Source organism: Manacus vitellinus, unplaced genomic scaffold (assembly GCF_001715985.3).
Source record: "Manacus vitellinus isolate BGI_N305 unplaced genomic scaffold, ASM171598v3 scaffold_23_pilon, whole genome shotgun sequence".
In the NCBI taxonomy this organism is placed as follows: Eukaryota; Metazoa; Chordata; class Aves; order Passeriformes; family Pipridae; genus Manacus; species Manacus vitellinus.
This window is the reverse complement of record NW_021939718.1, coordinates 4,641,598-4,656,284: the sequence shown is the minus strand read 5'-3', so window position 1 is coordinate 4,656,284 and position 14,687 is coordinate 4,641,598. Positions and strand designations below refer to the sequence as shown.

The following is a 14,687-nucleotide window of genomic DNA, read 5'->3' as shown; positions in this document are numbered from 1 at the left end:
ACAAAGCACTGATCACAGACATTTATAAAATCTTATGAAGGGACAACCTTAGCTCATATTCAAGAAGGCATTATTTAATATTCCTTTCTGGTTACTTAGTGATATTCTAGAAACAAAGAACTGCCTAGTATAAATACACAACTTCCATTCTCCATGACCAAAAATAGAAAAGACTAAGTGATGCTAACATTCAGTCACTGCAGAGGAACAGCAGCTATGCAAGCAGATACAAAAGGAGGGGAAAAAATGCAGGAGGCTATAAGCAATACAAAATCCACCACACTTTTTAAAAACAGATATAAAATCACTTTTTTCAAAGTTACAAAGCCCAAGGGAAAGTCTTCACTGGCAAAAAATTACAATCAGGAGCAAAACATTAGAGTAAATTTGGCTCCAGTCTTCCCATCACAAATGCAAACCAGGTGGAAATAGCATAATATCACTGGACAGGAACATAAGTCTTAATCCTTGCTCAAAGGGGACTCATGAAAGTAGAACACACACTACCACCAGCACCTGGGCAAATTCAGGTTTCAAGTAGATGTTAAAAAATTGCATGTGGCAAAATGAAGCCCTTATGAAAACTACATTTATTAAATAAAACAACAAACTGGAGCCATTTAAACAGAGACAAGTTGTATCCTCTGCTCTCTGCACACAGACAAGGAGTAATCCTTTTTTATTTTATTTTTTTAAAGAACTACTCTATCACATATGATAGAGTGGAGAATTTCATTTTTCAGTACAAAAAAAAATGCAAACCCAGCTTTTCTTCAGAATTCCAATTACTACTAACTCTTTATTTATGTGCATATTTTCATCTGCATACAGGTCATCAGTAGAATTTAAAACTGGTAATACAAGTCCAGTACTGGTCTAATTGGTAGGCATACACCAGCTAGTACACAGAAGCATAATAAAAGCTTTCCAGTGAACTGCACAGCCATCTGTCAGAGAGCAATAAAATGTTACAAAATTCCCATTGCTATTTCTGATCTCGAACATAGTAGAATCTGATAGTTTCAGACAGCTTGCTACAACAATGCAATAATCCACTAGATAATGAAGACATGAAAGACAGAATTATATGAAGATAAGGATAAAAGAGAAAATCTAGATGAGCTGTTGTTTTCTGAAATTACTACAAGGACAGTCAAAGCCAATCCCCCACTAGATCCTCTTCACACTGAGGATATACAAGGCATTCTCTCACAACGAAGCATCAGCAGAGCATTTAAAAATACCAATAGTAACAATTCATCAGTCAAATGCTATTCAGTGAAAGTGTTAAAGTACCAACTATTAAATTGCCAAACTATCAATTCTGAAAAACTTAGGCTTAAGGTGACCTAAGTAAAGAGAAATGGAGAGTGGAAAATTTATCAAATCTTTTCAGAGCTGATAAGGCAATCGGTAGAAGCACAACAAAGACAGTCTGATTTTGATACTGGACAAGGAATCACATTTAAGAATCTGCAGATTAGAATAAATGGTGAAAAAAATGAACACAGCTTTTGTAGAGGAAAATCACGCTTCACAACTTGAAGAGTCCTTTGAAGGAATCAAGGATCCTATGGAAAAAGTAGTTGGAAGTGGTAGTGAACAAAATACTTCTAAGAAGTTTCTGCTGATGTCTCACATAGGAAGCTGCTGGAGAACTGACGACTTGCACAGTAAGATTTAAGAGACAAAGATTGACAGGCAAGAGGACAGAAGCCTCATCAGAATCTGTACCAGGACTTGGGCTGTTCTTTAGGATGGTCACCTGCCTATCTGCCATTTCAGGAGCATATGTGCTTCATACAAAATTATTATGATCAATCAAAACTGACAGATCATTAAAAAATTTGCAGAACTTCAGGACACTGAGCAACAAGCACAGAAAACAGCAAATGAAGTCACATGTCAACAAATGTAACATAATACACTGGTACAAGTTATTCAATGCCATTACCAGAAAAACTTCTAGCAGTTTCTGAACACAGACCTTCAAAAACATTCATTCAGTGCTTTGAAGTGGTCAGGTTAGAAACCATCCAGAATATCAGACTTTTTTAATGGAGGGAAGAGAGAACATAATGCGTTCTTACACTGCTGATACATTCATGGTTTTTCATGGTTTTTCAAATTCTCCTACCTCATGAAAAATATAAAGCACCCAAAAAAATATAGGTAATATTGATCATGGAGCAACTTCCACACAAAGAAAGTAAAGTGAATTTTTTATTTCACAAAACAGGCAAGTATGATGGGTGTCAGATCAAAGTACATAGGGAAAAAAAATCATTATTGCACAAAGTGACTTGGTATGTCAGATGCAATAAGTGTTTCCCAGAAGAACTTAAGAACATCAAATGAAATTTTACGAAGCTGCTCTTCCATACTTCTTTGCCTAGTGAATAATTAAATGACATAATTCAATGCCTAAAGACATTTCTGAGACCATGAAACAAACAGGTACAAATATTATTATAAAAATTCATTAAAAAAGCAAACTTTTAGAACAGCAAAAGTTCCACCTCGAGTTGTCTCTAAACTGCAAAAACAGAACAGGAACTACTACTCTATATTTGTGCCAATAGACTCTTCTTATCTGACAGGAGCAAGTACTGAGCTATGCGGATTTCACTTGGTTGGGTACAAACATCCTCAAACAATGACCTCTCACTCTCTTACCCCTGCAGCTGTATGAAGACCACACTTTACCTTAGCAGCTCAGGGAGCCGTGATCTTATTAAAAATACATGCAAATAAGAAGCAGTGAGTTCCATTAAAGAATAGGATTTACACTCATCAGCAGGGCCAAAAAAAAAACCACACCAACCAACAGAAAACAGCTGTCAGATCCTCTGACTAGAATCACAAGGGACGCTTCCTTTTTGGGATACATAAAGTTTTAATTTACCTGTTGGAATTCTCTCCACATGTGCAAATGGTAGTAATAGACATGATGAAAGTAAGTCCCTAAGAATCCTGTATAAGGCTTATATAAAGACAACATCTAATTCTTTCACCTTCCACCAAAGAACCACATATCTTGTCAGACTACCTGATTTAGTATTCCTCTGCCGTTGGCATTAGGAAAAGCCTTCTCCATGACCAAATCTCACCTTCCCTTCCTCATAACTGAGGTACAGAGAGAGGTTGCAGAGAGCCACTTCTCTGCAACCTGAATATGCTAATTTTTTGACTAAGCCATTCTAATTATTTCAATCTTTTAATATTTTCTAGACCACTGCTATCCTTCAATTGGTCCCAATCTCAGAGTTCATAAGCTAAAACAGTGGGATACTGTAGAACTCTGAGAAGAGCAGAGAAATTCCTTCAAATCACTTTTGAGCTCTTTACCCAAGTGCTTTAACCCAATAACATGGCAGTGTATCCTTCTTTCTTTAGTAAACAAAAATTCCAGGTCCTTTTCCAAAGACCTGCACTTTTCCCTGTTTCCTCCCCCATCTCATATCCATGCAGTCCAGCCTACAGACAGTGAGTTTTCATGCTCACTGACACCTGCTTTGTTCCAGATGACATCTCCCATTTGCCAAGATTATTCTAAACAGTAATCTCATTCTCCGCCACACCTGCAGCTCTTTGCTTCTCCTCTGGTAAGTTTCTCAGCACTCTTTATCATCTCAGGCCTCTTGTAAAACAAATGTGTGAAGGGAAATGCTGACAACTGGCAGTGAACCATGCGGCAAGTGATTTTTAGGTGCAGTTACTCAACTAGTTTTGCTTCTACCTTGTATAAGTTTTTACCTCACAGACACAGGTAAGGAGCAAGACTGAATCTCACCAGACATAAGAGTACAAGATGAAGGCAGACACAGTGTCATAGGTTTATTTGTTCTAAAAATCCAAGCAGAAATTTTCCTTTCCCCGGTCCCGCTGTAAAAGAAGGTGTTGAACGAGAGAGAGGGAAGGGGTAATTGACTATACAAAAGAACTAGCTGGCCAACCTGCATTCCAGGTTGATAGCTTTCTCTAAGGCTGGGGTGTGGGGGGAAGGAGTTTTTCTCCCCTCCTCTCTTTGGAAAGAGGCACTTAACTTTTTGCCTTAACGGGGGCACGGTGTGTGTTGGAAAAGCTCTGAGGCCATTTTGCTCTCGACCTGGTCATCTGGCTGTTCTCCGGCCTCGTCTTGCCTACGGTCTGCTCTGTCGCCAGACGGACCAGCTCAGATTTCATTGAAGGGTCTGTGCTCGTAGAGGAAAGGGGGGAGTCCCAAACACAGCCAGCCACAGACATCGTGAGTTTCGTGGGAAAGAAACTGCCCTTCTTTCCCCTTCTCCCCTTCCCCTCCTCGGTGGGGGTGATCTCCATTTCGGCTCCTCCCGCGATCCGGGGCCCCCACACGGCGACCGCCAGAGCCCGACAGCGCCCCCTGCCGACCGACACCGAGCACTGCAGGCTCTGCTCCTCCAGGGATCCAACAGCGCTCCTGCCCACCGGGATTGGAACCGCGCCAGAGGACAGAGAATATCAGACTGTTCCCTTTTTGAAGGGGACTTTTGGGTACAGGATTATTGTTTAGTTGTTTCTGTGTTCTGTTACTGTTTTTGCCAATAAAGGGTTGTTATTTCTTCCCTTTTCCATACTTCTTCAATTGGAGCCTTTTAATTTCGGATTTACAATTGCTGAGAGAGAGGAGTTTGGTCTACCTCATAACTCATCCTCCTTAGCAAAACGCTCCAGTCTCCTTAAACTGAGACACACAGTTTAGGAATAGAAGAGCCAGGGTAGCTGCCAGAAGTCAGACCTTGCCACCACGACTTGAGTGAGACTCAGTGCTGCTGCCTTGTTAACTCTGAAAAAGCTGGTGGTGCATACAAAGTAAGTCACACACATGCCCTTTGCTTTTAAAGAGCAAATGCCCCTAATTTCTTATTACCTTTCATGTGCTTACAAGTAAAAAGAGCTTTCCTTCCTTTATTTTTCCAAGAATTGAACTTTCCTTAAACTAAGTTCCAGGATGCAACAAAAGCCAAAGAAAAGCATGGCCTCAATACAGAGTTCCTGACCAATGAATTGTCACTGAACTCTCAATTCCTCAGTGTTGCAACATTTATGTTCATACTAGATCTTAACAAAAACATGAATAAGGCTGATTAAAATTATTCTCATGTGGAAGACACTGTGCACCAGTATCTGCAATGCTGTTAACAAATTCTAACAGCTAAAGAACAGGACTGTTCTAGAATTACAAAGAAACATATAATGCTACAATATCCAAAAGTTGGACAAAAATTGAAAATAAAATAAAATAACACATCAGTCACTCGAGCTTGCTTAAAGTGTATATTACCTGGTGTATTAAAGCAAAAGACAATCAAAGTATTGCATTTTCAAGACATTACTGCATTGTCTCAGATTAATAGTGAAGGTGGAAACAAATTCTAGGAAAAGTAGTGGCAAGAGTCAACAACGAAATTAAAAAGTACTTGTAGTAATCATGCTGACTAATGAGTTATTCTACTAATAGTTAACTTATTTATTTGCTGAATTCTTTCATTCAACTAGATGCCAACTTCTCTACTTTCAAAGTGGGAACCAATTTTCCTTATTTGAAAAAACCCCCAAACCTCTGAAGGAAATGCTTCATACATTGATATCTATCTGTCTTGAGAAAAATACATGGCAAGCCAAAATGAACACACACACAAAACCCATGTGCAGACCTCAATCCCAAGGCCACCTACATAAGCATCTTTTCAGGGAAAAGAGGAGGAGGGAAGAATTCTCACACAGTGCTGACGGTCTCTCATCATGACAAAGCAACACCTAAAACACCTCCTTGGAAAGATTTCAGGTCCCAAAACTCATCTAGCTGCTGCCATTGCACATTTCAACTTACCAATCAAGAATACTATTAGGAGCTTCTTCCAGAAGCACTGTATTAGCTCTCAAGATTTAAGGACAGCCACAGAAAAAGATAAATCCACAGGATGTGAAATACTTTTAAGAGTCTAGAGGCAGTTTAATTTCTTTTTATGTCCCAACATCAGCCAGAATTTCTCATTTCAGACAAAGCAATCAGATAACAAATCTGCCATTAGTCTGTAATATATGACAATACTGGTCTCCTCAGGAGTAGCATAATCCAGTTCCAAATATTTATTGCTCTTCGAAAAGAAATTCAAAGAGTAATCACGATGCTTCCTCTTCTTTCCTCCTTCATTAAACTACATCCTTCTGGTTCCTTAAACCCTCTGCTTAGTTAACTCACTGTTCAGTCAGTCTTCTCGAGGTCATTTATTTCCTTGTCACCATTGTATCACATATAATGTAGTTTGATTATACAGCATTTTGTACAGAAAACCTGGTCACGAGGAACACAGGTCCATGAGAGAATCCTGTTCCTTCCCAACAGCTGATATTCCAGACTGTTACGCTGTGGGCAATACAACATATAGTGTGTTTCAGTGGGAGCTGTTGCCCCAAGCCTTTGTTGCTGTTCCTGAACTTTACCTTCCCACACTCCATGTCCTAGAAAATACTGTGATAACTCTCTCTGTCATGTGGAGTAGAGTTACTGTCACTTTAAGGCAGAGTCAGTAGAAAGGCAGATGACTGAACTATGCATTTGTACCTTCTTAAACACTTCAAGTGTGCAACAAATTTTAATACATACATTCTACCAATATATACCATGCTAACTTTTTAAGACACATGAAGAAACCTACCCTATCTTTTTCAGATTGTTGCCTTAGAGTTTTTGATTTTTTAATTTTTATAGACTTTAAAAGTAGTTATGTAGTGAATGTAGATTTCAAATGTAGCTGTGGTATGTTTCTCACGATGTTATATCTTCTATCAGTATTTTCCAGTAGAAGTAACGGCAGTAGCCTAAAGGTTGCACATATCAAACCCCTTTCCATATCAATCCCTCAGAAGTCCGTTAGCTGTTCAGTCTTCTTTTCAACGTAGAATTGCAGAAAGCACCTTAACGCCTGCACCACCAAAATATGTAAAAATGGGCACAACGGCCTTCAAGCTTGGAACTTTGGAGGGACTCCAAGGACTGTACATGCTGCAATGAAGAGGAAAATGATGAAACAGGGGTCTCAAACTCCCCCAGACTCAATTTCCGAAGGGGTGTGCTGAGGGATGGAATGGGGTAGAACCAGGGGGTGGACGAGCGGGGATTGGATGGACATCATTATAAAATTGTAGCACCGGGGTCCAAGGGCGCACGACGGTTTTGTATTCCTGGAGCCTGGAGGCTCATTAAAACTTCTGCTTTCTTATCTCCTACCTAATTGGGCCTGGAGTCTTTCTTTCTTCTCGGTCTTTTAGGTAACAAGATCCAGACAGTTTTGTTAGGGTATCAGAGAACACTCCTTCTGAAGCATATTATTCTCATTTGAAATAATATATGGATCAAGCTTTAATTAACAGATGTTATAACAAACAGTTAAAAGTTGTAGATGTTTCATCTTTCAAGTGTCTGGACAAGTGATACTGAAGTGCACAGGTGCACAAAAAAATGCATGCTTGGACTCTTCAGATGGAAATTTATTTGCATATGTAAGAGTCAGCCTACCTGATCTTTATTGAAATAGATTACTATTTTATCCCCAGTCTTTCATTCTGTATCTCAAAATTATTCTTTCAACAGTTCATTTAAAAGGACAATGTCCTTCATAACATAACACCATTCCTGAGTATTCCTCAGAAACAAAAAAGTTAGGGATGATAGTAATGTTTGTATTGAAGGCAAGGGTTATTTAGCTCCCTCAGAATTCTTGCCTTACTGTACTCAGAGACAGTTGAGGGGAATCTGACGGACTGCATCTTTAAAGCTAAAATCCAAACTTCACTTGAGAAAAATTATGTTGAGGGACACAAGCCATACTACTGTAATAGACAAATGTTAACAACCATCTGCTTAATCACTGCTTTGGAAAAGGCAGCTTCCACCCCCCAGAAAGCAGACTATCCACAGCCACATTGCTAATCTCCACATCTCCACTTAGGCTCCTCGAGCCTGGTTGGGGTGACTTTGGTGATGAAATACCAGAGCAAAAGAAAATACTGTGTTACAGTCCATCAGACCGATTTTTTGCACAGGGTATGCACCGCAAGCTTCGTGGAAACATGAAGCCTTAGGACACAAAGCATACCGGAATAGGACAGCTCTGGAAGACTGCTCTGTAAAGGACATAAATCTGCTGCAGTGTGCTGAAGGAGAGCCTGGAGAAAACTATCCCATGAGCTGAGGGCAGGTTTCCTTTCAGAGGTAGCAGCTCGCTCCAGAGAAGCAGAGCTAGAAAGCAGGCAGCATGGAAAACTAAGAGGTCATGGAGGAAGACAAGGATTGAATCAAACTGAAATAAGAATGGCATGTAATTACCTTCTCACATTACAAAAAAAAATCGTTTAGATAAATCAGATAATCTAGATGCCAGTTAAATTTGTTAAAATAGTAACTTCAGATTTATTTAACACATTCACTGATGATTTTCCACTCCAATTTCAATATTCACCTAATTCAAAAGGCAAAATTGGGTATTAAATGGCCTTCCTCTATCTTTGCTACAGGTCCTTTACAATTCCTTGTTTTCTCAGATACACACTTCAACTGCTAACATTTTTTTCTGTATTTGGCAAATCAGGCCAACTGGTGAGCTCCAGTTAGCACATCTGCTGAAATAGTAAAAAAACATATTATAGAAATTACAGGAGAGATAACTCTCCTTAGGAGGAAACACACCATTCACAGCAGCAATATACAATAAATATATGAACAATAAACAAGCACGTGTTTTTCTGATTCCACGTTCTCTGACTTTTAATCAGTAAAAAGCCACTGCAAAGTCACATGATTTTATTTAACACTGGCTACAAAAGCAATTCTCAGATTTTTCTGAAGGGACAGCAATCCTTGTTTGAAAAATACCATTTTTACAGTGCTTAAGCTTGTCATTGTTTTACAACTTAACCACTTCACTTGACTGTATCCCTTATCTATAATTCCTGAAACTTACTTAGAATAATACTGTGGGGTATTATGTTACACTGATGAACATTTCAAAGCAGAAGGCACAACTAAGAAGTCAGATGCTATCTGAAAGACACCCGAAACATTAAAAAAAGCTTTAGCACAATTCAAAAAAGCTGAACTTTAACAAATATAGTGGCAGTACACTACACTGAAGAGATTTTAACAAATTTATACAATTTAACAGCAGATAGAACAAGCTTTATTTATTCAAAGATTGTGGTTTATTCTACAATCCTACTCTTTTCTGTTTATTCAGATTCACCAGGAGTGAATTTTTTTTATTTACTAGCCAAGCAGCTAACAACCTCCACCAGCTGAGCCATTATTAATATGCTATTTTCCTGAGCATTACAGCACCAAATATTCAATAAAATTATTCCTGTCTTATCAAATAACCATTACATTTATGCTCTTTTCAACTCTGTTCTGTACTGAGAAATACAACTTACAACTGCCACTCTCAATTCAACAGCAAACATTACAAATGTGATGATGAACCACTGTGGTGGGTTAATCTGGGCAGAACGCTGGGTGCCCACCCAGCCGCTCTATCACTCCCCTTCCCAGGTGGACAGGGGAGAGAGTAAGGTGGAAAAACAACTCATGGTTTGGGATAAGGCACTTTATTTAAAGTGAAAGCAAAGCAGAAGCTTGCACATGCAAAAGCAAAGCGAAACATAGCAGGGTTTATTCTCTACTTCCCAGCAGCAGCAGCCACTCCCGAGCAGCAGGGCTTCAACACGTGTAAGGGTTCCTCAGCAGGCAGCCATTAGACAATGAATGCCTGCCTTCCTGATCCTTGCCTTAGCTTTTATATCTGAGCTGCATCACGTGGTCTGGAACATCCCTTTGGTCAGTTTGGGTCAGCTGGCCTACTTGGGTCCTCTCCCAGGATCTCACCCTCACCTAAGGAAGGAATGTTACAGTGTTGGTGCTGTGCTCAGCAGTAGCCAAAACACCGGTGTGTTTATCAACACCCTTCTAGCTGCCAATGTAAAGCACAGCACTGTGAGGGCTACTGTGGGGAAATGAACTCCAGCTCAACCAGATCCAATACAACCATGTAAGTTACAATATGCTGTTAATGTATAAAATAAGATTTTTCCAAATTTTCTAAAGCAAAAGGTTTAGAAGCTGGCAAACAGCAGCAAAGCTGACAAACCAAGTACTGAAACTAAGAGATTCACAAATGGGGGATCAAAACCTAAATGCTACTCTCTTTGGAATATGCATTATGTGACTGTGTAATTATTTTCACAGTGCTTTTCTCCATAAATGCCCAATTCTTTTATTAAAGAGGATGGAGTGCCCTGAGTATGAGTCAGCATTCTGTCAGAGGGGCTTACCTTCACGATCTCATCACGTACCTTGCTGTAATTGTATGTTTTCCAGTTACTAAACAGGAAATTTCAGGGAACAAAGAAGTCGTGATTAATGCATTTTACCACCATTCTGGATTTTACTTCTGCTTCTGGCAAAGAGTGCTTACATAATATACAACAATTCACAAACTTTTCACTAGGTCTTAATGATGGGAATTTTTATTGATGGGAAGTTATATGCTTAAGTTTAATTTCCTAGTGTCTCAGCTTCTCACTTCCAAAACCATAGTATGAAAAGAAGAGGTTGTGAGACCCTTAAGATCAAGTGGTGACAAATGCAAGCTGTCTTCAGACCAAGACTTCAATACCATATAGAAAAATGCCCCAAGACATAACAAACTATTAAGTTATTCATTAGGCATTTTCTTACTAGCCCTTAATAAGACAGGGCTGCAAACGGACTACAGTATTATGCAAGCAATATTGTACAGCATACCTAAAGGACAGATTAACAGTACACGATGGGTTTTTTCCCATGAAGAAAAAGTTTCATATGATTGTCTTATAGAGACCTGCATCACAGAAATGTCTCACAGGATGCAATTACTGCTGTTGATTGAGTTGTTTCCCTCAATCAACAGCTTAAGGGAAAGATTTGGTCTGAGCACTTACTCTCCCCTCAGCAGAAAATAAGAGCAACCAGATCAAAAAGCCTCATAAAATACCATTTTTGCTCAAGGTGCCAGTCCACAACATAAACAAGGTTCTAAAAGGCCAACTAATACATTTCAAATTTGAGTAATTCTGACAAACCCGCACAGTTGGCAAGAAATCAGTCAGTGAAGTGCAGCAAAGTTACAAATATAGAGTTGTCTCTACAAACTGTTATGACACATCTCTATTGTGAGCAGGTTAGTAAGAAACCAAGATATGAAAAAGAAAGTTTAGAATTGTATGTGGTTAAACTATCTGGCTTTCTCTCTAGTGTAGAAGGCAGCAATGCAAAGGGGGTTGGTTAGGACAGAGCAAACAGCTATCCAAGATCCAAAGTAGAATGATGTCATGAAGCACAATTCACTCAGATTAAAAACAGCATTAAGTCCTAATTTATTGAAAATCTATTTTTATCATCATCAGGGAAACACATACTACTGACTACACTCTAAACCAAACTTAATACTGCATTTAAACTTGCAGGAGGAAATAAAAAAAAATTACAGTCATGCTTTCAAATACAATTTCATGCTACAAGATGAAAACAATCAAAACCCTCCATCCAATGAAACCATCCTATGAGGAAAAAAAACCCTCAAACAACACACACACAGAAAAACCATTTCAGAAGCACCCTTGCTGGTTCTTAAGAATTCTTACCAAAACTTCCTATGCACTGCATGCGACCACACACACGGTTCTTAAAAAGAGAGGTAACTATCTTTTCTCAAACCCTGAAAACAAAGCTATGAATTCCATTGGTTCACTACTAAGAACAAGTTTCCAAAATAAACCTTTGCAAAGAAATGCTACAGTTACCTAACGCAAATGTCACACGGCAGAAACTTTCTGCCTGTTTTCATGCAGAGTATTTTAAACCCTTTAAATCCCTAATAAAATGGTGAATACTCAACAATACCTCGACTATCTCTACTGTATAATAAACCTCTCCACCAAGTTTTTGAAATCCCTTTTTTATAAGACAAACACATCAACACTATGATTAGGACAGAATTAAGTGGACTTAGTATAGCTCTTAGGATAAGTTTTATCTTAGGATAAGAGCATACATGCAGTATACTTTCTGCTGGAATGAATTTAGGTTTTCCTCTCTTCTCTTGTTGCTTCCCTTCTCCTCTCCCCCTTCGTCCCCCCCAGCAAAAGAATCTCTTTTCCTTTTCCTAGACCCACTTCCCACACAGTGCAAAAAAACTCCTCCCTGTGAAGTGATGACCTCATGCTCCTAGCCCATCTCCTTGTATGGAGCAACTCCGGGCTTGCCGCCAGCTTTCTCCGCCTTCAGCCTGACACGGCAACATACCTTCCTTCACCCTGCTGCTTCCCAGCTGAGGGAATATCCCATCGAGGACAGGCAAACCGGGCAGGGAGAGGGGGTCTCCTCACGGACAAAGAACAGACCACTAGATGTCTGCCCCACAATCATGTCTGGCACAAACCTACTTCAAGTCGACAAAGCACCTCTGCTCTACCCTGCAGGAAGAATGACACTGAACTGTGAACATTTTTAGGTATGGAAATACATCCTATCCAACTGTAGTGTGACTCGCCCCCCACAGCCAAATCTTGCTTCCCGATATTTTCCTTAATCCAGTGAAGGAAAAGTCACCTCTACTTTTCTCTTAACATAAACCCATCTTACCTTCCTTTGCAGCTCTCTAAAGTTCCCCAGCCCATTCTACGGCCTGTCTTTACTTTCAAGTACCGAATTATTTCTAAATGATCACTTTATACATTGGCAATAAAAACACCAACTGATGAAGGACCTCTCTCTGAAACATTCAGCTGTGACATAAAGTTACTGTACAAAATCAGGAAAGGTGATGGATAATTGAGTTTTTGCTTAGTTAAATAACCTTGCACATGCAGGACCTGATATTCTCCTTCAAAGAAATATCTCCCAACCCTTCTGGGGTTAGCATTCCACATCTGAATATTTTAAAGTTGTAACAGTACTAACATTTTCTGTCAACACACTAAAAAGGAATTTATAAAACAATAAAACATACATTGGTGTCACCAACAATAATTATTACTGTATAACCGTCGATTGTTTACAATTTGCTTTGACTGTGAGTGTGAATGTCCCATCTCTTGGAGTCTTCCAAAGACTAGCACTTACACGTAGTAAACTGTATCACCAATTTCTTTATTTATTTAGCAGGTAAAATTAACTTAAAATAATACCCTGTAAATTTTTTTGGTCAAAAAAGTTTCACATGTCACCCAGATTTTTTTACACATCACAACTTCTCAAAGGAAGCACCATTAGAATACAGCAGAGCATCAAAGTCACTTTGAGCAGGTCTGTTTTCAAAGCAGGGAAAAGTTATGTCACCTACTTAAAAGGCAATGAAATGCCATCTTGCAAACAGAAAACGAGCTGGCTCGTTTAAAAGTCTAACAAAACCCCAGATGTCTGTGTCACTTCCAGAGGCGTATGCTTACCCCAAGTCAAACCAAACAGAAACATATTACAACACGACCGGGGATGTCTAATGCCTCTCTATGTACTTAATTCTCAAACACTGAAGATGTGAGTATTTAGTATCCCTGCAGACACCAAAAGCACAAACACACAAAGCCCTAAAACGCGCAGGAAAAGAGCCAGGGCAGTAGGACTGGGAAGGCCCCACCGTGCGGGCTCCAAATCCAGTGTAGGAGATAAGAAAGCCAGCGCTGCCACGGGAGGGGGAGGAAGGAAGAAGAACAAAAAAACCAGCCCAAACCAAACCTGCAGGGCTGTTACATTTACTGGGGGGGCGGCGAGGGCGCAACACCACTGCGTCGGGCCACCGCTAGTCCCGGCACAAACCGGAGCACGCGACGGGAACACACAGGGCGGGCACCGAAGAAAGCAGACCGGGCAGAAAAGAACAGGACCGCGCACCAAAGGCACGGCACCAGGCACCGCAGGACCAGGACCGATCCACCACCCTGCGCCCCCCATAAGCCGGGCCGGGGGGCGGGATCGGCTGTGCCGGATTCGCCGGGGCGGAGCCGCCGCCGGCCGAGCGGCGCCCCTGACGCCGCCGGGGCCGCCACCGGATGCGGCCGCCGCCGCCCCGCCAGGGCACAACGAGAGCGACGCCGGGTGCCCGCCCCGCCCGCAGGTAGAGCGGAGCAGGGCCCGCCCGCCCCGCCGAGTGTCCCAGGTGTCCCCAGAGTACCCGAGCGTCCCGGGTTGTGCCAGGTGTCGCGGTGCCCGGCGGGGGCGGCCCCGACCCGGCGGGCGCCCCCCGTGCGGACGGTCCGTACCTGACAAGCCAAGCCCCCCTGCTGCTGCCGCCGCTGCCCCGCCGCCGCCGCCGCGCGCGCGCGTCACGGGCCCCGCCCGCGCTGCGTGACCCGCGCGGGCCAACGGGCGGCGCGCGGCCCCTCTCCTGCCCGGCCAATCGCGGCCCGGTCCGCCTCCCTCGCGCCGTGACGCGCTCGCGGAGAGGCGGAGGGGGCACGAGCGCCATCGGCACCGCCCCTGCCGCGCGCGCTCGCGCCAAGTATCCAGGCAACGCCGATCCCGCGTCCCCGGGCCCACCGCGGGACAGCCGTGCTTGATCCCGGAGGGTACTGCCGACGTGAGGCTGAGAAGTGGGAAATGCTGAGAAAGGAACTCCTGGGAAACGGGCATGACG

The 14,687-nt window shown here is 41.6% G+C and overlaps 1 protein-coding gene across 2 annotated transcripts in view; it reads right to left on the bottom strand.

Moving 5' to 3' along the window:
• The window catches only part of FER (FER tyrosine kinase), a 150,073-nt gene extending 135,709 nt beyond the window's left edge, over positions 1 to 14,364 (bottom strand). For both annotated transcript variants that reach the window (XM_018072865.2, XM_018072866.2), the window contains exon 1: positions 14,314 to 14,364. The gene's annotated coding sequence lies outside the window, so the exon portion shown is untranslated. The remainder of the gene's footprint in view (positions 1 to 14,313) is intronic.
• Between the last annotated feature and the right edge of the window lie 323 nt (positions 14,365 to 14,687).